This window comes from Panthera pardus, unplaced genomic scaffold (genome assembly GCF_024362965.1).
Source record: "Panthera pardus isolate Hobbes unplaced genomic scaffold, ASM2436296v1 HiC_scaffold_17, whole genome shotgun sequence".
Taxonomy (NCBI): Eukaryota; Metazoa; Chordata; class Mammalia; order Carnivora; family Felidae; genus Panthera; species Panthera pardus.
Window position 1 is genome coordinate 81,993,080 of NW_026526732.1, and position 25,768 is coordinate 82,018,847.

The window sequence follows — 25,768 nt, forward strand, 5'->3', positions numbered from 1 at the left end:
ATCTCTCCCATCCAATAGGTTCTGTTTTAGTTTTGTTGACTATTTCTTTGGCTGTGCAGAAGCTTTTTATTTTGATACATTCCCAATAGTTTATTTGTGTTTTTCTTTCCCTTACTAAAGAAGACATATTGGGAAAATGTCCTTTGTCAGAGACATTACTGCCTGTGCTCTCTTCTAGGGTTTTTATGGTCTCATATTTAGGTCTTTAATCCATTTTGAATCTATTTTTGTGTATGGTGTAAGAAAGCGGTCCAGGCATTCTTTTGCATGCAGTTGTCCAGTTTTCCCAGCACCATTAATTGAAGACACTATCTTTTTCCCATTGCGTATTCTTGCCTCCTTTATCAAAGATTAAATGACCATACAATTGTGGGTTTATTTCTAGCCATCCATTCTGTTCTATTGATCTATATGACTACTTTTGTGTCAGTACCATGCTGTTTTGATGACCATAGTTTTGCGGTATATCTTGTGATACCTCCAGGATTTTTTTTGTTTTTTGGTTTTTTTCCAAGATTATTTTGACTAATCAGGGTATTTTTGTGATTCCATACTAGTCTTAGGATTATTTGTTATGCTTCTGTGAAAAATGCCATTTATGTTTTGATGGGGATTGCATTAAATCTGTGGATTGCTTTGGGTAGTATAGACATTTTAGCAATATTTGTTCTTATAATCCGTGAGAGTGGAATATCTTTCCATTTGTTTATATCATCTTCAGTTTCTTTCAGCAATGTTTTATAGTTTTTCGAATATAAATCTTTCACTTCATCAGTTAATTTTATTCCTACATATTTTATAATTTTTGGTGAAATTACAAAGAAATCATTTTCTTAAATTCTCCTTCTTCTGCTTCATTATTAGTGTATAGAAATGCAACAAATTTATGTAAATTGATTTTGTATCCTATAATCTTACTGAATTAATTTGTATCCTATAACCTTACTGAATTCATTTATCGGTTCTAGTAGTTTTTTGGTGGAATCTTTAAGGTTTTGTATGAATAGTATCTTGTCAGCTGCAAATAGTAAAACTTTTACTTCTTCCTTACAAATTTGGATGCCTTTTATTTCTTTTTCATGTCTGATTGCTGAGGCTTGGGCTTCCAGTACTATGTTGAATTCAAGTTGTAGGAGTGGACATGCTAGTCCTATTCCTGAACTTAGGGGAAAGGCTCTCAGTTTTTCACCAGTGAGTATAATGTTAGCTGTGGATTTTTTTATAGATGGCCTTCATTATGTTGAGGTATGTTCTCTCTAAACCTACTTTGTTGAGGTTTTTTTATCATGAATAGATATACTTTGTCAATGCTTTTTATGCATGTATTGAAATGATCACATGTTTTTGTACTTTCTCTTATTGATGTGAGGTATCACATTTGTTGATTTGCAAATATTGAACCACCCTTACATCTCAGAAATAAATTCCACTTGATCGTGGTGAATGATTTTTTTAAATTAATGTATTGTTGGATTTGGTTTGATAATATTTGGTTGATGATTTTTGCGTCTATGTTTATCAGAGATACTGGCCTGTAATTTTCTTCTTTTGTAATGTCTTTATCTGGTTTTGGTATTAGAGTAATGCTGGCTTCACAGAATCAATTTGGAAGCTTTCCTTCCTCTTCTATTTTTTGGAATAGTTTGAGAATAGGTATTAACTCTTCATTAAATGTTTTGTAGAATTCATCTTGAAACTGCCTGGTCCTGGACTTTGTTTTGGGGTAGTTTTAAAATTATTGTTTAAATTTCATGGCTGGTAAACAGGCTGTTCAAATTTTCTATTTCTTTCTGGTTCTGTTTTAAGAGGTTATATGCTTCTAGGAATTTATCCATTTCTTCTAAGTTGTCCAATTTGTTGGCATATAATTTTTCAAAATATTCTCTTATAAGGCTTTGTATTAATGTAGTGTTGGCTGTTATTTCTCCTCTTTAATTTCTGATTTTGTTTATTTGAGTCTTCCCCTTCCCCTCTCCCTTTTTTTAATTAGTCTTAAAGGCTTATTCATTTTATTGATCTTTCAAAAAAAAACTCCTAGTTTCATTGATCTGTTCTATTATTTTTTTGATTCTATTTTGTTTATTTCCACTCTAATATTTATTATTTCCATCCTTCTACTGATTTAAGGTTGTGTTTGGTGTTCTTTTTCTAGCTCCTTTACGTATATAGTCAGGTTATTTATTTGAGATTTTTCTTGGTTATTGAAGAAGGCTTGTATTGCTATGAATTTCCCTCTTAGAACCACTTTTCCTGCATCCTAAAGGTTTTGAACTGTTGTGTTTTCATTTTCACTTGCTTCCATGTATTTTTTTTATTTCCTCTTTGATTTTTCGGTTGACTCATTCTTTGTTTAGTAGCATGTTATTTAACTTCCATGAATTTGTGTCCTTTCCAGATTTTTTCTTGTGGCTGATTTCTAGTTTCATAGCATTATTGTTGAAAAAGATCGTGGTATGACTTCCATGTTTTTGAATTTGTTGAGGTTTGTTTTGTGTCCTAACATTTATCTGTTCTGGAGAATATTCCATGTGCACTTAAAAATAATGTGTATTCTACTGTTTTAGGATGGAATTTTCTGAATATATCTGTTAGATACATCTGGTTCAATGTGTCATTCAAAGCTACTGTTTCCTTGTTGATTTTTTTTTTTTGGATGATCTATCCATTGGTGGAAGTGGGGTGTTAAAGCCCCTTATTATTGTTATACTACTATTGATTACTTCCTTTAGCTGCTTTATGTATTTGGATGCATCCATATGGGGTGCATAAATATTTACAATTGTTATATCTTCTTGGATTGTTCTCTTCATGATAATGTAGTGTCACTCTTTGATATATGTTTTAATGTCTATTTTATCCCATATAACTATTACTACTCCAACTTTCTTTTCACTTCATTTGCATGATAAATTCTTTTGCATCCCTTCACTTTCAATCTGCATGTGTCTTTAAGTCTGAAATGAGTCTTTGTAGGCAGCATATAATCAGGTCTTACTTTTTATCCATTCTGTCACTTTATGTGTTTTGATTGTAGTGTTTAGTCTGTTGATTCCAGGTTAATTAAAGATAGGTATGTACTTATTGCCATCTTTTTACTTGTTTTATGGTTGTTTTTGTAGTTATTCTCTGTTTCTTTCTTCTCTTGCTCTTTTCTCTCATGATTTGCTGGCTTTGTTGTAGATAGCAGTTTATATTTAGTTGATAGTCACTTAAGTTTGGACCCATTCTTTACTCCCCTCCTCTCCGTGTTTTAGGTATATGGTGTCATACTTTATATCCTTCTATTTTATGAATTCCTGGATTGACTTTTATAGCTATACTTTATTTTATTGCTTCTGTGCTTTCTACTTTTCTTAATTGGTCTTAGCGTCTTTCCACTCAAAGAATTCCCTTTAACATTTTTTCATAGGGCTGATATAGTGGTGAGGAATTCCTTCAAATTTGTTTATCTGGGAAACTCTTTATCTCTTCTTCTATCCCAAATGATAGCCTTGTTGGATAGAGTATTCTTGGTTATGTGTGTTTGTTTGTTTGTTTGTTTGTTTTGTTTTCAGCCACTCCTTTCTTGCCTACAAAGTTTGTGTTGAAAAATCAGCTGATAACCTTATGACATTTCTTTTGCATGTAATGATATCCTTTTATTTTCCTGTTTTTAAAATTCTCTCTTTATTACGACTTTCTGCCATTTTAACTAATATGTGTCTTGGTGTGGACCTCCTTGGGTTGATTTTATCGGGGGCACTCTGTGCCTTCTGGATTGGATTTCTGCTTTCTTCCCCAGATCCAAATGAAATGCTTAGTGATTATTTCTTCAAATACATGTTCTGCCTCCTTTTCTCTTTCTTCTTCTTGGATCCATATTATGTGAATGCTGTTATGCTTGATGCTGTCAGTGAATTCCTTTGTTCTATTTTCATTTTTTATTAATATCTTTTTCTTTCTCCCATTCAGCTTGATTGTTTTCCATTATTCTGTCCTCCAGATCACTGATCCATTTTTCTGCTTCCTCTAGTCTACTCTTTATTCCCTCTAGTGAATTTTTAATTTCAGTTATGGAATTTGTGATCTCTGATTGGTTATTTTTTATGTTTTCTATCTCTCTGTTGAAGGTCTCTCAGGTTCTCCACTTTTTTCTTAAGTCCAGTGAGGGTCTTTATGACCATTTCTTTAAAGTCTCTATTACTATTTCCATTTCATTTAGCTCTCTTGGTGTGATTTCATCCTATTATTTCATTTGAAACATATTTCTCTTTGTCCTCATTTTGTCTAACTTTCTCTGTCTGTTTGTATATGTTAGGGAAGTCAACCATTTCTGACTGGCTGAAGGGGGCATGTCTGCATTATAATACAGGGACAGGGCATGCTGTTAGCAAGCTAGGTAACAAGTATTGGTGCTGTGTTGGTTTCTGCATGTCTTTGTGTGTCCAGGATGTGGTGTGGGATAGGGAAACAGCACCTGCCAGCTCTTTTGTATCTGGACAAGTCTCCCAATGATCCCTATGCCTCCAGATTAATAAAAAAAATCTCCCTCCCATATACTCCAAGCATTTTTTTAAATAGCTGCTTCTGTATCTCAGTGGGGCATTTAGTTGTACTTTATCCTTAAGTTTGGGGATTCTGTTTCCTCTTGCCTTCAGAGCCATGTCTGCTGATTTTTTTAAACATTTTTATGTATTTTTGAGAGAGAGACAGAGTGTGATCAGGGGAAGGACATAGAGAGAGAGAAGAACAGAGGATCCACCTCTGAGAGCACCTAGGTGGCTCAATAGGTTGAGTCTGACTCATAGCTTCAACCCAGATCATGATCCTAGGGTTGTGAGATCAAGCCCCACATCAGGCTCTGTGCTGAGCATGGAGCCTGCTTGAGATTCTCTCTCTTTCCCTTTGCCCTCCTCATCTGCTTGCACTGTTTCTCTCTCTCGAATAAATAAATAAGAAAGAGAGAAACAGAGAGGAAAGAAAGAAAGAAAGAAAGAAAGAAAGAAAGAAAGAAAGAGGGAGGGAGGGAGGAAGGAAGGAATTGTTCGGTTCTAAATTCCCCATTTAGTTTACCACTGGCTATAATTTCTCAAAATCACTGTCTAAATAGACAGGAATACAAGTAAACAAGAAAAGTTATTACTTCAATTTATTCATTAATTTCAAAATTTTATTGATATCCTACTTTGTGCCACATATTATTCAGAAAGTTTGGTATACATCAGACAAGAGAACAAAAAAATCTCTTACAATTATTGAGTTTTTATTCTGTGAATGGAATTCTTTCCAAGTATAATTAATTTTTTAATTAATTAATTAATTAATTATGAAAGACAGAGAGACACAGTGTGAGCAGAGGAAGAGCAGAGAGAAAGGGAGACACAGAATCTGAAGCAGGTACCAGGCTCTGAGCTGTCAGCACAGAGCCGATACGAGGCTTGAACCCACAAACCATGAAATCATGACCTGAGCCAAAGTCAGAGGCTTAACCGACTTAGCCACCCAGGCACCCCTATGTTTTATTTATTTTTGAAAGAAAGACAGAGTGCAAGCAGGGGAGGGGCAGAGTGAGAGTGAGACACAGAATCTAAAGCAGGCTCCAGTCTCTGAGCTGTCAGCACAGAGTCCAACGCGGGGCTTGAACTCATGAACCAGGAGATCATGACCTGAGTTGAAGTCAGATGCTTAAACGACTGAGCCACCCAGGCACCCCTCGAGTGTAATTAAATTTTGATGAATACTAGCCAAGTATTGTAGTTGACAAATGTTAACTAATTATTTTGCAGATGTTTAGTTATACATTTATTCATTTCAGTTTTGCAGTCTTCTTTTAGCATTTTAAAGCATATGTAGATACACATCTATATGCAGTGCATATGCTATATATTTACATATAAAATTATATAATTTATATTATATAAATATAAATTATGTACACTTATATTTTATATGTAAACTTTATACTTATATAAATATATAACATATATTTATTTAATTTGGGCATAATTTTTTTCTTTTTATCTTTCTTGGGCCCATGAAATTTTCAGACGTTCTAGGCATTCTTCCTAGTTCGTAAAAATGGTAAAATAGTTCTGATTTTAATTCAATTTAAGAAATGTTTAATTGAATTAAGAAATGTGGATTGGCTCAGTGCTCAAATTAGTTTATAAAATATAATGAAAAAAAATTCTAAGTGGAGCAATGGCTGTGATAAGAAAAATATTCTTGTGCATTTCTTCTCTACTACTCAGACAGAATAGTTCATGACTGTTAGTATGGGTCACCAAATATGTCCCCCCCCACCCCCACCCCCACCACGCACACACTCCAAACAATTCTCTGTGACACCAGCAGGGCCTCTTGCAATTCAATTCAATTTCACCCTAACCAGAGTTAGTGCAGACCCCACACGTTAAGGACCAATCCTGTAAGACTTTCCCCCACTCCAGACACTAATTGCAAATAGTTGTTAGTCCCTTGGTTACCTGCAACATCTGACTGACTTGTCTATAAATTGGAGGTTCTCGTGAACCTCCTGCTTGGATTCAATCATTTGATAGAACAGCTCACAGAACTCAGGCAAACAATTTATGCTTAGCAGTTTATTATATAATAAAGTATATGATAAAGGATCCAGGTAAACAGCTAGATGAAGCTGTAAACAGCACCAAGTCTGGAAGGGCCCTGAACACAGAAGCTTCTGTGGGCATACTACCCTCCTAATTTGTGATCATATTCACCAAAATGAAAGTTCTCCAAACCCTGTACTGTTGAAATTTTTATGGAGATGCTCTCGAATAGGCACAAGTAATCATTAAGCTAATCTCCAGCCCATCTCCTTTTCTTAGAGAATATGAGGTGGTGCTGAAAGGTTCAAGCTTCTAATCATGGCTTGGTCTTTCTAGTGACCAGCCCCCAACCAGGAGCCCACCAAGAGCCACCTCATTAGAACAAAAGAAATTTGTATCACCTAGGAAATTCTGAGAGATTTAGGAGTGTGGTGTCAAATGCTCCTATCACTCAGGAAATTACAAATGTCTTAAGAGGTCTGTGTCAGAAACTGGGGTCAAAGATTAAATGTTAGAATAAAAGATAATTCTAGTACCCTTATTTACAAAGGTTTTAGGAGTTTGTGTCGGGAACTGGGGGCAGAACTCAATATATAGTATATTGTTAATATTATATTGTTAATATTAATACATTAATATTGTAATATTTCTTATTACTTCACACTGTGATAGTATAATTCAGTACCAAAATAGTGCAGAATACATCAAGATAATTCACATAATTATTCCTATTAAAAACCAAATCTTTTAAACTTTTTTTAGAGATTTTTTTTAATGGTTTTTATTTTTGAGACAGAGAGAGACAGAGCATGCGTGGAGGAGGGGCAGAGAGAGAGGGAGACACAGAATCACAGCAGGCTCCAGGCTCTGAGCTGTCAGCACAGAGCCCAACCTGAGGCTTGAACCCACGAACCATGAGATCATGACCCAAGTTGGATGCTTAACCAACTGAGCCACCCAGGCACCCCTAAATGTTTTAAACTTTAAAAACATTTTTTTTTTTTTTTTTAATTTTTATTTTTGGGACAGAGAGAGACAGAGCATGAACAGGGGAGGGTCAGAGAGAGAGGGAGACACAGAATAGGAAACAGGCTCCAGGCTCCGAGCCATCAGCCCAGAGCCTGACGCGGGGCTCGAACTCACGGACCGCGAGATCGTGACCTGGCTGAAGTCGGACGCTTAACCGACTGCGCCACCCAGGCGCCCCTAAAAACATTTTGATGTCGGGGCGCCTGGGTGGCTCAGTAGGTTAAGCAGCTGACTTCGGCTCAGGTCATGATCTCGTGGTCCGTGAGTTCGAGCGCTGCGTCGGGCTCTGTGCTGACCGCTCAGAGCCTGGAGCCTGTTTCTCATTCTGTGTCTCCCTCTCTCTCTGACCCTCCCCCATTCATGCTCTGTCTCTCTCTGTCTCAAAAATAAATAAACGTTTAGAAAAAAAGCATTTTGATGTCAATGAAATTGTGACATCAGGCTAAGAGAGAGTATTTTTCATTCTTTTTAAAAAGAGGGAAAACCTATGCTAGTACTTAATTTCTTTCACCATTCACTAACTTGAGATAATGAATACAATAGCAGTTATATTTGCTAGTATAACAAAGCACATTTTCTTTGAATTAAAAAAAATTGGTGAATAATTGTCCACATGGAATTTTTTTTAATTCTTCACTTTTTATTTTTTTCCAAGACCTGCAAAAAAGATAACAATGTTTTTTTTTTTTTTTTTTTTTGTCATGGCATTGGTTTCCTGCAGCAATTCTGGAGGTAGAACATGGCAGCCATAGCTTCATTTCTCATTGCCTAGAGCCACAATAAATTCTCTATATATGCTCCAGGTTTAAAAGACTTCTATAAAATGACTAACAGCATGTATGTAATCAATATTTCCATTACCAGATATAACTGTCCCACTTTAGAGAGTATTCTGTGTATTTCTGTAGAGAATTTAGACAACTTTGCAAGTATTGAAATCCTTTTAATATTTTTCTACCTTTATGTTAACAAGATGTGTTTGAGTAACTTTATATTTTTTAATGTAACTCTCAGAATTATCCATTAGTTCATTGGGTCCAAGTTATATGTTGAATTTCTTCTTTGCTTTAAGTTTGAAGAACTATGTATATCCTCAGAAAGCCAGTGACCTTGGAATAATAGTCCTCGAGAGTACAGCCTTATGTTCACAACTAATGTCCATCATAAATGCGTTAGGAATTCTGGTATTTTATGAGATATGTTTGCATGATCACATCAAAAGAAAGGTATAACCAGGAAAAACATTCTGGTTTATTTCTACCTTATTCTCAGCAGACTAATACCAATAGTCAGCACAGAATATGGAAAACCTTTTATTTGTAAATAAATTTCATCTTTTCTTTTCCTGCTATAAAATTTTAATACATATAATGAAATATGAAATAATGAAATATGAAGTAATGAAAATATGAAAAAAATAACACCTATAGCAATAAAAATCACCCATGGCCCAATATTACAGAAATACCTGCTAAAAATATTTTTATATTTGGGGTGCCTAGGTGGTTCAGGTTATGATCTTGTGGTTCATAAGTTCAAGCCCCATATTGGTCTCACTGCTGTCAGTGCAGAGGTCACTTCTGATCCTCTGTCCCCCTCTCTCTCTACCCTCCCCTGCTTGTGCTCACTCTTTCTCTCTTTCAAAAACAAATAGAGATTTAAAAAATATATTTTAAAATATTTTTATATTCTTCTAATTTTTCCCTATGATAAATTATTTAGGTGTATTTTAACATTGTGTTTGAAACATAGTTAACAACACCATATTAGGTATCTATTACTATGTAATAATATTACTACAAATTTAGCAGCTTAAAACAACACATTCGTATATTTTTTACATTTATTTATTTATTTTGAGAGAGATAAAGACAGTGCAAGTGGGGGAGACACCGAGAGATTGGAGAGAGAGAGAATTCCAAGCAGTTTCCATACTGCCACACAGAGCCCAACGCGGGGCTCAAACCCATGAAGCCACAAGATCATGACCTGAGCCGAAACCAAGAGTCAGATGCTTAACCTACTGAGCCACCTAGGTGCCCAAAACAGCACATTTATAATATCACAGTTTCTTTGTAAGATTTTGCATTCTGAACTTAGTAAATTATTATTTTGTCTTAAAAATTTTCTGCATTACTGGCCCTTGAACATTATCTCTGGATTCTGTCTTATACATAGGAAGGAAAGTAAGGCAAAGCAACAAATAGAACAACAAAGATGGTCTCATTAAAGAGTCAAAAGAGTAACAAAGACAGTAAAACTGAAGTTTGCACTCCTAGAGATCTTCTCTATATTCTTTTCAGCATTCTGCTACACCATTCCTCCACTTTCCACCAAAATATAAAAAAATATAAAATATAAAATAAATATAAATTAAATATAAAATAAAACTAAAGTTTCTGTGATTATGATGAACAGACTCTAGAAGCATCTTTAAGTATCCCCACCTCTATGTACTCCATGTATTTCCTCTTGGTTTGAGTTTACATGGGAACTATAACTTGTTTCTAATCAATGGAATATGGCAAAAGTTACAGAATATCCCTACCATAATTACATTGTATAAGACCATAAAATTGCCTTGCTAAAAGAGCCTATCCCATTTTTGGATTTGAGCCACCAACAAGTGGCCATGTTGGTATACAAATAATTAAAAATAGTAAAGCTAATTGATTGAACCTCTCCAAAATGAATGAATTAGTGGGTGTATTTAAATCTGTTTTCCCTTTTGAGCTTTTGTTTCAATACATAAGACTTGTCTAATAAAAATGTTCATTTACAGAGGGGTTACTTTCCTGTAAGTGCTTTCTTCTGATATTATACCATATGCAACCTTGAATTCATCAAGCCAAGAATACACTTCAAGGCAAAAAATTGATCCCTTTGTCTTATGTTTATTTCCTAGGAAAAGTAAAGAGAGATGAAATATTTAATCTGTGGGAGTCTTTCAGTCTTGAAGGACAAAAAAAAATCTGAATGTAAAAAATAGAGCGAATGAAAATTTTGCTTACATTTTTGTTATTGAATGTCTTATTGATCTTTTTAACAATATACACAGTTCACTTATAATTTAACTCTAAGTAGTTACATTTTTAATCAATTCATTCACCAAATTCATAGGGAGACTTGAATTATTGTTTATACATTTTACTGTGGTGCATAAATAAAACAATTTAAAAACATATATATCTGTGGGAATTAAAGGAAATTATTAAAGAATAATTCTTAACCTGGAGTCGATGTACTATCTTATTTGTCGGCCCCTCTTAAAATAGGTCAGGATTCCAGGTGTGGTTTTATCAGTGGGTGAAAAACAAATAAGGAGTCTCTGCTCTTGTCCTTTTATCTGGATAACATTTCACTGCATTCCCTTTTGTCTCACTTTGACCATGCCATCAACTGACTTCCTAATTTAGAAACCAGTGAAATATTTGTTCAGTTTTCATGAAGCTTTTTTTTTTTTTCTGAAAGAACTGCACACTCCAACAGTTATGACTCTGTCACCTATCACTGCCTTAGCTGCAACTGATTGGACCAGTGTGGACAAATCTTACTCTTTTTCTATCTGGAATTTGGAATCGAGACTAAGAGATTTGCAGGAGGTCTGCTTAGAGCAAGACAGGGAATTAAATGTAAACTCAGGAAGCCAGGATTTCTGATATGTACATGAAGAGTCAGAGTGAACAAGCATGCAAGGAAAGAAGAATGAATCAGACAATAAAGAGATGAAAATATAGAGATGGACAAGGATGACTGTCCAGGTTTCCGATGACTTTCTAGTTACTAGTTCAGTCATGTCTCTAGTTATAAGGATCAACTGCCTTCAGTTTCCTTGAAATAGCTAAGGTTTCATCAAGTACATTTAATTATTTTGCTTAAGTAATTTCAGGGGCTTTCTGTTTCTTAAAATTCATGACAAAGATATTTTTTAGGTCTCCTTCACATTAAAAGAATGTTCCCATACTGGATTAATAGGATAATTTTTTAGACACTAATTGGAAAATTCATTGTGTTTTACTAATAGTATAGATAGATATAGATAGACAAAGATAGATATTTAAGCTTGTTCTCTAGCCTATTGAATTAATTTTAACTTTCAACCAAATATATTATCTCTCTTCCCCATGTTTGCACCTCCACAAACATTGTAAGCCTTCTTTGTGTTTCACTAATTATGTATAGAAATATTAAATAACATGTGTCCTAAGACAAAAATCTGTACTACACTACTTGAAATATCTCTGAGTTTTCAAGATCCTATTAATTAATAATTGCCTGGTATGTTTGCTTAAATAGGCATACCTTCATCTTCTGTTATCAAGACCACATCTGTCAGGTTCATATCAATATATGTTTATACGTACCTATGTACCTATATGTATCTGTCCTATACCTATATCTGTATCCACATATCCATATACCTATCCTGATACACGTATCTGTATCTATATCTATCAGAAATTTCACAAACACTGATAAAATTCTTATTAAAACAGATGCATTAGGCCAATAGCATTCCCCAGGTATCATGATTTTAAGAAAGGAGAGCAATGTTGGTTTATCATAACTTGTACTTAGGTGAAGTTTGTCTCTACGTTTTCCATTTCTGGATCTCTCTTCTTGTTGTCCTTCATTTCACCACAAGTGTTTTCATTCACTTAGTGATATTTTATAGATGTCCTACAAACTCTGCAAAAGATATTGTTCTCTGTTCTTTCTCCAGCAAGTTCAGTCCCATTAAGAGAATAGGTGAGTGGTTAGTCAGATTTCCACTGTCAGACATGGACATCATGGCTCCATAAACAGGGACATTACATAGAGGAAATAGCACTTTCTTTAAGCAGTCTCTTCATTTCTGAAGACAATATGGAACTATGGTAATGGTTAGTGTACGTCAGCATGGCCTGTGATAACTGCATTCAGAAAGATAGATCCATGGTTTTGAGCAGAGACCAGCTTTGTCAAAGTTTATTGAAGTCAAAGTTTATTAAACCATCCTGGATGATGTTTTTAATACAAACTTGTTTCCCCATTTTTGCAGTCTCCAAACTTCATGAGACTTTCATGATTCACCCTAGTCTTACTACAGGGACTTCTTAGCACATCTTACTATCCTCAATTATTCTCTTTATTGAGTGTATCAGGTAGCACGTTGTATAATTAATCATCTCCAAATCTCATATCTTATTATCTATTACTACTTGATACACTACTTTAAGTGTTATTAAAGTTGAAATTTTTACCGTAACTATCAATATTCTCTATCATCCAGCCCACATTATCTTTAGGATTATATTTCTATTCTCTCTAGCTATTCCAGAAATTTTATCATGCCAGCTCAGTTTCTCCCATATTTTACCCAGTTAGAAATTCTGTATCACACCTACCTGACAACCCTCAGTTTTCATTACTATTTGTCATAATTATATATTAAGTGTTTTTAATATATCATCTCAATTAATCCTTAAAACCTTATCCAACATGAACTACTGTTCACATTTTCAAGTGAGAAAATAGATATTTTACCCAGTGTCAACAGTTAATTTATGATGCGTTAAGATAATGCAGAATATCTGCCCTCTTCCAGAAACTACATTCTTAATGATCATTCCCAAAGACTTGTCTTCATCTCCCTATGGTCTTTTTTCATAACTTAAATTATACTAGTTTCTATTTAGGCAATGTTTATCATATGATTATCAGCTTTTTGATATTGATTTAGAATGACCCTGATCATTCAAGATGGATTTGAGACACTGCTGTGGGATCATAAATTCATTTTTGGTTGAGTTCCACAATATTTTATTGAATATGTATTTTAGGTCAGCAGGGAGACTTAGTAATGAGGAAAATATTTTGCCTTCTAGAAGCTTAGTATAGCAGAGAATATATATACCAGAAGAGAAACATTTAAACATTTGTTTTTGATTTTTGTAATTTAGGATAAAATATAGGACCAGTTAGGGGTGCCTAGGTGGCTCAGTCAGTTGAGGTCCAACTTTGGCTGGTCATGATCTCACAGTTTTTGAGTTTGAACCCCCCATAGCACTTGCTTCTATTAGCACAAAGCCTGCTTTGGATCTTCTGTTCCCCTCTCTTTCTGCTCCTCCCCCACTCATGCTATCTCTCTCTCTGTCTCTCAAAAATAAAATAAAATGAAAAAAACTTTTTGGGACCAGTTAACAATGGAGAAGTGGGCTATGAAAGGGAGAGTCTTAAGAAGATCTCTCACCTTCCCCCCTTTCCTGGCTCTAAGTAGCTCAGTAAGATGAACACTGAGTATATTTTAATGCCTCAGAAAATTTTCCAAGAATAAATGAAATAATATATAGGAAGATTCTACTTTAGAAAAAGGCAGTTCAATCTGTCTGTAAATGGAGGAGAAACCTAGAATTTGGTTTTGGAGATTGCTTTTCACCAGTTTATTCATGATTTGTATGCAACAATAGATATAATTTTGTATCCTACTACTGGGCTATGGTTTCTAGCAAATAAGCATAATTCATGTCATATGTGGTAATGGCTTGTACTTGTGATTCACACATATCTGTGCTAACCTGCAATTTGGACGGGCAAAACAGTCACATTGTTCATAAACATGTGGGCAGTGCAATTTTAGAATAGGCTGGATTCTTTAAAATAAAAGGGAAATATTCTGTCCATATTTTAAAAATTAAAATTCAAAACACTTCATAATGCCTGTTAACAATACCATTTACTGTTTAACACCCACGCTGTCCTTGGTGTCATTGAATGTGTGACATATCAAAAGAATAATCTGCTTTTGCCCTTAGGGGATTTTTACTTCAATAAGGCAAAACCATTACACAAATCCTTTCCCTTTATTCAAAATGTGCTTTCCATACATTAACTCATTTGCTCATCCACTTCTACCCATCTCACATGATTTGGCACTTGAACGTGTGAGAGAGGGTAGGATCGGCTCCACAAATAGGAGAGAAACAGTTACGAACAGAATGAAGAGTGGGTCATCTAGAAAGACCAAGCAGGAGAATAGGATAGAGGAAAAGCAGCCATAGGCAAAATTTTAATTAGTGAGGCATGGAAGATCTGAGTATCTTGAAGATGAGGCTAGGTGATAAAGGTTCTATAAAATCTGAGCACAATTAATTTATATTTACCAGAGAGACTGAGAGTTTTGTGAAGAGAAATTTCCTTCCTGAAAGGAAGAAGTTAGGAAAAAAGGATTTTGAAAGTATCTTGAGAGCTTTCTTACTGTTTTGAAGGGTTGAACTCTAACCTATTTCACTGCCCAGGGAAAGGCTGAAAAAGAGGGAAATCCAGGGAGCTTGGCTTGGTACCAAAGGAGATTGGCTATGTCTTGAGGGAAAAAAAGGAAAAAGCAGGAGATTCAAGGAAGAAAATAAAATGATCTAGAACAACTAAATAAAGGAAAAGAGGAGGTGGCAAATTCCATAAATACAAAGAGGAAACAAGGAAGATGAGTAAGAACTGGGGATAGAGTGTGGGTGATGGAAAAGACAGTGTTCATTTCATCCCAGTGGTGTACATTCATCCCAGTGCTTCTAGGGAACAATGGAGAAGGGCCTGTGGGAGGATGTTCATTTGTCAAACCTGGTGAGGAGAGCAGAGGAGACGGAAGAGGAGGCTTCCAGAGTGGGCATGTGGCTCAGGAGTCAAGGCCTGGCCACTGAAATCCCCCGTCCTGAACCGAAGGAGGTCTGAACCTCCTTGCAACTAGGTTGGAACTTGGTTTTCTTTTGTTTTTTTTCTTTTCTTTTACTTTGGGGTAATAGTCTGAGTGGTAATACAGAAAAGTAAAATATCTTAATTGTAGGAAGGTATAAAATACAAACACACAGATACTAATTATCACAAGTTAGGCAAAGATATTAGCTTATCCTCTAGCAAAGAGTATTTTCCCTCTAGACAAAAAAAAAAGTAAAAGAAGTGAGGCAAAGAAAAAGATAAAAGATGAAGCTTCATGCACATTTAAATGAGGAAATAAGCAAAAAGCCAACTTCCCTTCTTCCATACCAGCATCCAGATGCCTCTGAGTTTTCTTGCATTGTTTCCTCTTTGCCTCATTGATAAAAATCTCATTCATAAAGCCCAGGTCAGGCCTAATTTTCTCTCTGAAGCCTTTCACAAATGTTTATCTAAAAAACAACATTGCTTTCAATTAATAAAGGTCTAATTTCAAAAAAAAATTCTGAGTGCACAACTTTAGAATCATCGACCTAGAAAGCATTAATGTTCCCCTCATCTTGATTAAATTTAAGACAGGCTTCTTCTAGATTCTAGGCCCCCGACCTCCCTTTTCTTAAAAAATCTTTAGTTTTAATTTTTATTTTATTTATTTTTTTTTTAATTTCTTTATTTTTTTTATTTTTTTTTATTTTTTAATATATGAAATTTACTGTCAAATTGGTTTCCATACAACACCCAGTGCTCATCCCAAAAGGTGCCCTCCTCAATACCCATCACCCACCCTGCCCTCCCTCCCACCCCCCATCAACCCTCAGTTTGTTCTCAGTTTTTAACAGTCTCTAATGCTTTGGCTCTCTCCCACTCTAACCTCTTTTTTTTTTTTTTTTCCTTCCCCTCCCCCATGGGTTTCTGTTATGTTTCTCAGGATCCACATAAGAGTGAAACCATATGGTATCTGTCTTTCTCTGTATGGCTTATTTCACTTAGCATCACACTCTCCAGTTCCATCCATGTTGCTACAAAAGGCCATATTTCATTTTTTCTCATTGCCACGTAGTATTCCATTGTGTATATAAACCACAATTTCTTTATCCATTCATCAGTTGATGGACATTTAGGCTCTTTCCATAATTTGGCTATTGTTGAGAGTGCCGCTATAAACATTGGGGTACAGGTGCCCCTATGCATCAGTACTCCTGTATCCCTTGGATAAATTCCTAGCAGTGCTATTGCTGGGTCATAGGGTAGGTCTATTTTTAATTTTCTGAGGAACCTCCACACTGCTTTCCAGAGCGGCTGCACCAATTTGCATTCCCACCAACAGTGCAAGAGGGTTCCTGTTTCTCCACATCCTCTCCAGCATCTATAGTCTCCTGATTTCTTCATTTTGGCCACTCTGACTGGCGTGAGGTGGTATCTGAGTGTGGTTTTGATTTGTATTTCCCTGATAAGGAGCGACGTTGAACATCTTTTCATGTGCCTGTTGGCCATCCGGATGTCTTCTTTAGAGAAGTGTCTATTCATGTTTTCTGCCCATTTCTTCACTGGGTTATTTGTTTTTCGGGTGTGGAGTTTGATGAGCTCTTTATAGATTTTGGATACTAGCCCTTTGTCCGATGTGTCATTTGCAAATATCTTTTCCCATTCCGTTGGTTGCCTTTTAGTTTTGTTGGTTGTTTCCTTTGCTGTGCAGAAGCTTTTTATCTTCATAAGGTCCCAGTAATTCACTTTTGCTTTTAATTCCCTTGCCTTTGGGGATGTGCCGAGTAAGAGATTGCTACGGCTGAGGTCAGAGAGGTCTTTTCCTGCTTTCTCCTCTAAGGTTTTGATGGTTTCCTGTCTCACATTCAGGTCCTTTATCCATTTTGAGTTTATTTTTGTGAATGGTGTGAGAAAGTGGTCTAGTTTCAACCTTCTGCATGTTGCTGTCCAGTTCTCCCAGCACCATTTGTTAAAGAGACTGTCTTTTTTCCATTGGATGTTCTTTCCTGCTTTGTCAAAGATGAGTTGGCCATACGTTTGTGGGTCTAGTTCTGGGGTTTCTACTATATTCCATTGGTCTATGTGTCTGTTTTTATGCCAATACCATGCTGTCTTGATGATGACAGCTTTGTAGTAGAGGCTAAAGTCTGGGATTGTGATGCCTCCTGCTTTGGTCTTCTTCTTCAAAATTACTTTGGCTATTCGGGGACTTTTGTGGTTCCATATGAATTTTAGGATTGCTTGTTCTAGTTTCGAGAAGAATGCTGGTGCAATTTTGATTGGGATTGCATTGAATGTGTAGATAGCTTTGGGTAGTATTGACATTTTGACAATATTTATTCTTCCAATCCATGAGCAGGGAATGTCTTTCCATTTCTTTATATCTTCTTCAATTACCTGCATGAGCTTTCTATAGTTTTCAGCATACAGATCTTTTACATCTTTGGTTAGATTTATTCCTAGGTATTTTATGCTTCTTGGTGCAATTGTGAATGGGATCAGTTTCTTCATTTGTCTTTCTGTTGCTTCATTGTTAGTGTATAAGAATGCAACTGATTTCTGCACATTGATTTTGTATCCTGCAACTTTGCTGAATTCATGTATCAGTTCTAGCAGACTTTTGGTGGAGTCTATCGGATTTTCCATGTATAATATCATGTCATCTGCAAAAAGCGAAAGCTTGACTTCATCTTTGCCAATTTTGATGCCTTTGATTTCCTTTTGTTGTCTGATTGCTGATGCTAGAACTTCCAGCACTATATTAAACAGCAGCGGTGACAGTGGGCATCCCTGTCGTGTTCCTGATCTCAGGGAAAAAGCTCTCAGTTTTTCCCCATTGAGGATGATGTTAGCTGTGGGCTTTTCATAAATGGCCTTTATGATCTTTAAGTATGTTCCTTCTATCCCGACTTTCTCAAGGGTTTTTATTAAGAAAGGGTGCTGGATTTTGTCAAAGGCCTTTTCTGCATCGATTGACAGGATCATATGGTTCTTCTCTTTTTTTTTGTTAATGTGATGTATCACGTTGATCGATTTGCGAATGTTGAACCAGCCCTGCATCCCAGGAATGAATCCCACTTGATCATGGTGAATAATTCTTTTTATATGCTGTTGAATTCGATTTGCTAGTATCTTATTGAGAATTTTTGCATCCATATTCATCAGGGATATTGGCCTGTAGTTCTCTTTTTTTACTGGGTCTCTGTCTGGTTTAGGAATCAAAGTAATACTGGATCATAGAATGAGTCTGGAAGTTTTCCTTCCCTTTCTATTTCTTGGAATAGCTTGAGAAGGATAGGTATTATCTCTGCTTTAAATGTCTGGTAGAACTCCCCTGGGAAGCCATCTGGTCCTGGACTCTTATTTGTTGGGAGATTTTTGATAACCGATTCAATTTCTTCGCTGGTTATGGGTCTGTTCAAGCTTTCTATTTCCTCCTGATTGAGTTTTGGAAGAGTGTGGGTGTTTAGAAATTTGTCCATTTCTTCCAGGTTGTCCAATTTGCTGGCATATAATTTTTCATAGTATTCCCTGATAATTGTTTGTATCTCTGAGGGATTGGTTGTAATCATTCCATTTTCATTCATGATTTTATCTATTTGGGTCATCTCCCTTTTCTTTTTGAGAAGCCTGGCTAGAGGTTTGTCAATTTTGTTTATTTTTTCAAAAACCAACTCTTGGTTTCGTTGATCTGCTCTACAGTTTTTTTAGATTCTATATTGTTTATTTCTGCTCTGATCTTTATGATTTCTCTTCTTCTGCTGGGTTTAGGCTGCCTTTGCTGTTCTGCTTCTATTTCCTTTAGGTGTGCTGTTAGATTTTGTATTTGGGATTTTTCTTGTTTCTTGAGATAGGCCTGGATTGCAATGTATTTTCCTCTCAGGACTGCCTTCGCTGCATCCCAAAGCGTTTGGATTGTTGTATTTTCATTTTCGTTTGTTTCCATATATGTTTTAATTTCTTCTCTAATTGCCTGGTTGACCCACTCATTCGTTAGTAGGGTGTTCTTTAACCTCCATGCTTTTGGAGGTTTTCCAGACTTTTTCCTGTGGTTGATTTCAAGCTTCATAGCATTGTGGTCTGAAAGTATGCATGGTATAATTTCAATTCTTGTAAACTTATGAAGGGCTGTTTTGTGACCCAGTATATGATCTATCTTGGAGAATGTTCCATGTGCACTTGAGAAGAAAGTATATTCTGTTGCTTTGGGATGCAGAGTTCTAAATATATCTGTCAAGTCCATCTGATCCAATGTATCATTCAGGGCCCTTGTTTCTTTATTGACTGTGTGTCTAGATGATCTATCCATTTCTGTAAGTGGGGTGTTAAAGTCCCCTGCAATGACCACATTCTTATCAATAAGGTTGCTTATGTTTATGAGTAATTGTTTTATATATCTGGGGGCTCGGGTATTTGGCGCATAGACATTTATAATAGTTAGCTCTTCCTGGTGGATAGACCCTGTGATTATTATATAATGCCCTTCTTCATCTCTTGTTACAGCCTTTAATTTAAAGTCTAGTTTGTCTGATATAAGTATGGCTACTCCAGCTTTCTTTTGGCTTCCAGGAGCATGATAAATAGTTCTCCATCCCCTCACTCTCAATCTAAAGGTGTCCTCAGATCTAAAATGAGTCTCTTGTAGACAGCAAATAGATGGGTCTTGTTTTTTTATCCATTCTGATACCCTATGTCTTTTGGTTGGCGCATTTAATCCATTTACATTCAGTGTTATTATAGAAAGATATGGGTTTAGAGTCATTGTGATGTCTGTATGTTTTATGCTTGTAGTGATGTCTCTGGTACTTTGTCTCACAGGATCCCCCTTAGGATCTCTTGTAGGGCTGGTTTCGTGGTGACAAATTCCTTCAGTTTTTGTTTGTTTGGGAAGACCTTTATCTCTCCTTCTATTCTAAATGACAGACTTGCTGGATAAAGGATTCTCGGCTGCATATTTTTTCTGTTTAGCACACTGTAGATATCGTGCCAAGCCTTTCTGGCCTGCCAAGTTTCAAAGGAGAGATCAGTCACGAGTCTTATAGGTCTCCCTTTATATGTGAGGGCACGTTTATCCCTTGCTGCTTTCAGAATTTTCTCTTTATCCTTGTATTTTGCCAGTTTCACTATGATATGTCGTGCAGAAGATCGATTCAAGTTACGTCTGAAGGGAGTTCTCTGTGCCTCTTGGATTTCAATGCCTTTTTCCTTCCCCAGTTCAGGGAAGTTCTCAGCTATAATTTGTTCAAGTACCCCTTCAGCACCCTTCCCTCTCTCTTCCTCCTCTGGGATACCAATTATGCGTATATTATTTTTTTTTAGTGTATCACTTAGTTCTCTAATTTTCCCCTCATACTCCTGGATTTTTTTATCTCTCTTTCTTTCAGCTTCCTCTTTCTCCATAACTTTATCTTCTAGTTCACCTATTCTCTCCTCTGCCTCTTCAAGCCGAGCCATCGTGGATTCCATTTTGTTTTGCAATTCGTTTAAAGCGTTTTTCAACTCCTCGTGACTGTTCCTTAGTCCCTCGATCTTTGTGGCAAGAGATTCTCTGCTGTCCTGTATACTGTTTTCAAGCCCAGCGATTAATTTTATGACTATTATTCTAAATTCACTTTCTGTTATATTATTTAAATCCTTTTTGATCAGTTCATTAGCTGTTGTTATTTCCTGGAGATTCTTCTGAGGGGAATTCTTCCGTTTGGTCATTTTGGAGAGTCCCTGGCGTGGTGAGGACCTGCAGTGCACTTCCCCTGTGCTGTGGTGTATAACTGGAGTTAGTGGGCGGGGCCGCAGTCCGACCCGATGTCTGCCCCCAGCCCACCGCTGGGGCCACAGTCAGACTGGTGTGTGCCTTCTCTTCCCCTCTCCTAGGGGCGGGATTCACTGTGGGGTGGCGTGTCCCGTCTGGGCTACTTGCACACTGCCAGGCTTGTGGTGCTGGGGATCTGGCGTATTAGCTGGGGTGGGTAGGCAAGGTGCACGGGGGCTGGAGGGGCAGGCTTAGCTCGCTTCTCCTTAGGTGATCCGCTTCAGGAGGAGCCCTGTGGCAGCGGGAGGGAGTCAGATCCGCTGCCGGAGGTTTGGCTCCGCAGAAGCACAGAGTTGGGTGTTTGCGCGGAGCGAGCAAGTTCTCTGGCAGGAACTGGTTCCCTTTGGGATTTTGGCTGGGGGATGGGCGGGGGAGATGGCGCTGGCGCCTTTGTTCCCCGCCAAGCTGAGCTCTGCCGTCCGGGGGCTCAGCAGCTCTCCCTCCCTTTGTCCTCCAGCCTTCCCGCTTTCCGAGCAGAGCTGTTAACTTATGACCTCCCAGACGCTAAGTCGCGCTTGCTGTCGGAACACAGTCCGTCCGGCCCCTCCGCTTTTGCCAGCCAGACTCGGGGGCTCTGCTTGGCCGGCGAGCCGCCCCTCCGCCCCGGCTCCCTCCCGCCAGTCCGTGGAGCGCGCACCGCCTCGCCGCCCTTCCTACCCTCTTCCGTGGGCCTCTAGTCTGCGCTTGACTCCGGAGACTCCCTTCTGCTAATCCTCTGGCGGTTTTCTGGGTTCTTTAGGCAGGTGTAGGTGGAATCTAAGTGATCGGCAGGACGCGCTGTGAGCCCCGCAATTTTTATTTTTTTGAGAGAGAGAGAGAGAGAGGGAGGGAGGGAGTGTCAGAGAGAGAGGGAGACACAGAATCCAAAGCAGGCTCCAGGCTCTGAGCTGTCAGCACAAAGCTTAACACAGAGCTGGAACCCATGAACTGAATCCTGAGATCATGACCTGAGCCAAAGCCAGACCCTCAACTGACTAAGCCACCCAGGCTCCCCTGACCTCCCTTTTCTTAAAGCAGTTAATTTAGAAAACTTGGAATTGGAAATTCTTCTCTGCCCTTTTAAATGCAGATAAATCTTCTCCCAACCTCTAGCCAGTTTTACCACCCAGGAATGTTTTTCTCAAAGACTTAGGAGCCATCCTTTTGAAATGTAATCATCAAGAAAGATAGCACCTCTACCAGTTTCTAGGAGAGGTAAAGAGCCCAACTTCAGTAAACACCCCCAGGCACCTAATCATAGAACAAAACATTTGTAATCTCAGGAATACTCAGTGTTGTCCACATATTTCATTGATCAACTTCCCTTGGCCCCTCAATGTCATTTGTAAATTCTCCACTAGCTAACTGTAGCATATAAAGAGCCTCCCCCCTTTTGTTTTAGTGAAGTTGAGTTCAATCTCTCTCCCCTATTACAATAGTCTTGGATTACAAGCATGTTTCCCAAACAAATTATGCTCACAACACAAAGTTTTGCTGTAGGACAATTTATCCGTTCATCCATCCATTATGGACATTTAGGTTGTTTCCATGGCTTGGCTATTGCAATGATCATGGGGTTCATATATCTTTTTGAAATCATTTTTTTCATTTTCTTCAAGAAAATTTCCAGAAAGATTTGCTTGATTGCATGGTAGTTCTATTTCTGATTTTTTTTTTCAGGAACTCCATATTGTTTTCCATAGCAGCTGTACCAATTTATATTATTACCACTGACACACAGCATTCCCTTTCTCCACATGCCTGCTGAAACTTGTTTTTTCTTGTCTTTTCAATAATAACCATTCTAACAGGTGTGAGATGATTTCTCATTGTGTTTTTGATTTGCATTTCCCCGATATTGGTGATGTTGAGCATCTTTTTATATACCTGTTGCCCATGTGTATGTCTTTAAAAAATGTCTATTCATATCCTCTGCTCATTTTTAACTAGATTTCTGGTTGTTTTCTTATTGAGTTGTACAAATTCTTTATATATTTTGGGTATCAACCCCTTATCTGATATATGATTTGCAAATATTTTTCTCCCATTCAGTAAGATGACTTTTCATTTTGTTGAAGGCTTCCTTTACTGTGCAGTTTTTTTTTAGTTTGATGTAGTCCCACTTGTTTATTTTCCTTTTGTTGCTTTTGCTTCTGGGATCAAATCCAAAAAAAATAATCACCGACACCAATGTCAAGGAGCTTGCCACTATATTTTCTTCTAAGAGAAAGAATTGGATTTTTGTTTGTTTGTTTGTTTTTATGGTTCAGCTCTTACATTCAAGCCTTTAACCCACTTTGAGTTTATTTTTGTTTATAGTGAAGGAAAGTGGTCCATTTTCATTCTTTTGTATATGACTGTCCACTTTTCCCAGCACCATTTGTTGAAGAGACTGTCCCTCCTCTTGTATATTCTTGGTTCCTTTGATGAAAATTAGTTGAATGTATATGCATGGGTTTATTTCTGGGCTGTCTATTTTGTTCCATTGATCTTTGAGTCTGTTTTCATGCCAATACCATACTGTTTTGATTACTATCATTTTGTAGTATGTTTTGAAAGCAGAATGTGATGCCTCCAACTCTTTTTTTCTTAAGATTGCTTTGGCTATTCAGGGTCATTTGTTTTATTCTTAGGACTTTAGGATTTTAGGATTGTTTTTTCTATTTCTGTGAAAATGACCATAGGAATTTTGTTAGGAATTGCATTGAATCTATAGATTGTTCAGGTCAAAGTACTTTTATATATATAAAATAAATGTTTCTTTCCTAATTCTTGTGAGATAGATTTTATTATTATTTCATAGATAAACACACTAAAGCCAAATGTAAATAATTTGCCAATGTTTATACATTGATGGTTGAAACAGAAAGTTATGAGTCCCGTGTTCTTTAACTTTGTCTTGGTAATAAAATGAAATGAAACAGAATTTACTGGCCTCGGCCATTAATGAAAAATGTGAGAAATATTGAGAAAATGAGGCTTAAGAGTCTATAAGCACCTAGCTTGCCATTTCATCTTGCTAGAAGGAGTAGAAGAGGTTTGCAAACATTTACATACCGAAAAGGATAAAATCTAAATTAAATCTGTACTTATTGTTTACTTTATTATCATCAAATTAGCTTTTTAAACCTGTTTGCAAAACAAAATAAAGACCTATTCTTTACTATAAAATTTTTGTTTGACTAGTTTCAAGGCTTACTGACTTATAACATTACACTGGAATATTCTTGTTATAGAAAACCACATTTGTGTGAATGTTTGCTGAAGGAAACTGTTCACTTAAAGCTGTACACTGTCTCTGCCAAAGGAGGTTAATTTTACCTACCAACCTGCTAATTAGCTCACTGTGACCTAACTGAAATTGCTCTAGTTAATTACATTGGCATAAAAGAACTTGCAAAAAATGTTAACATTAGAAATATTAGCTAAAGGCAATTCCTTCTTTATACAAATGTATTTTACAAGTAAAAATAAAATGATTAATTATCCCAATAAGAAACATGGTACATTCAAATAAGGATAGTTAAGAAAAGTTGAATGAGGGGACGATTTATAGATTTACAAAAGAAGCTGGTAGGGTTCAGGAAAATGAATAGAGGATGGTAAGGCACGCTGGATTTGGCAGGGAGCTCCTACCACTCTACCTCTGTGTGGTTAAGAAAAAGGAGCAGTTACAAGTATTCAGAGAGAGAGAAGCTGTAGCTGGGGTGGGGTTCTTGGATAGGCTTATCATGAAAAATGATGGAGAGATAAACATCCTTCACTCTGCCAACTCTCTGATCTTCTACTGGTGACTCTCATAAAACCAACCCAACCAGAAGCCAGTGGCCAAAATAACCTATTGTTCTATCTGAAAAGGTCTGCATTTCAAGGCACAGAATGTGGTGCATAGGGTGGAAAATGGATATGGAAGAACAGAACAAAGTTTGTTGATTTTTGTCCCTTACCATCCATCCTCATCATTCATCCAGATGAAAAAATGTGTATCCCCAACTCAGGGGGTATGCAAGATCTTATCAGCTACCATATCATAAGAGAGTCAAGTCAATTCAATTAAAATCATACCTTAAACTTAAGGCAGTAATCAAAAATGGGGGAAGGGGAACTAATTCACATAATACATAGCTGCTTAGGCCCCACTTTTGTAGGTATGCAAAAGGACTTCTTTAATAAGCAAAACTGCATTCTCCCAAACCCATTTTATATTCTTCTTATTCTCTGCTTCCTAGTAATATATTTGGGCAAGTTGTGACCCAACATTTTATTCCTATATGATCTGAGTCTTTGCTGCTCCTTATTTTATTGGGCCACTGCAGTTCTCTATTAACAAAGACTATAGTACAAGAAAGCCCAAGAGAAATCCCAGTGAATACTCTGGTTCTAGACATGGTCTCCTTGTTCCTATTAATTTAACCTCAATATTATTTAATGATTCAAATGCATTTCCATGACCATTGACCTCCTTCTCTACTTATTTATTGGTTCACTGGCATAAAGAGCCACAAATTGTCAATAGGCAGCGTCAACTTTCAAATTAATAAAATAATAGCTTTGGTACCTGGTGGCAACAATTCCTTCCTTCTATAGTAAGCCCTCCAAACCAACTGAGCCCCAGATCAGATGGAATGGTAAATTAAAAAGAAATCCTTTAAGTGGAATCCACTGCTGTCTATGGGCAGGGGTGGGGGGGGGGGGGGAAGCGGGGGCAGCACCATATATTGACTGTTAA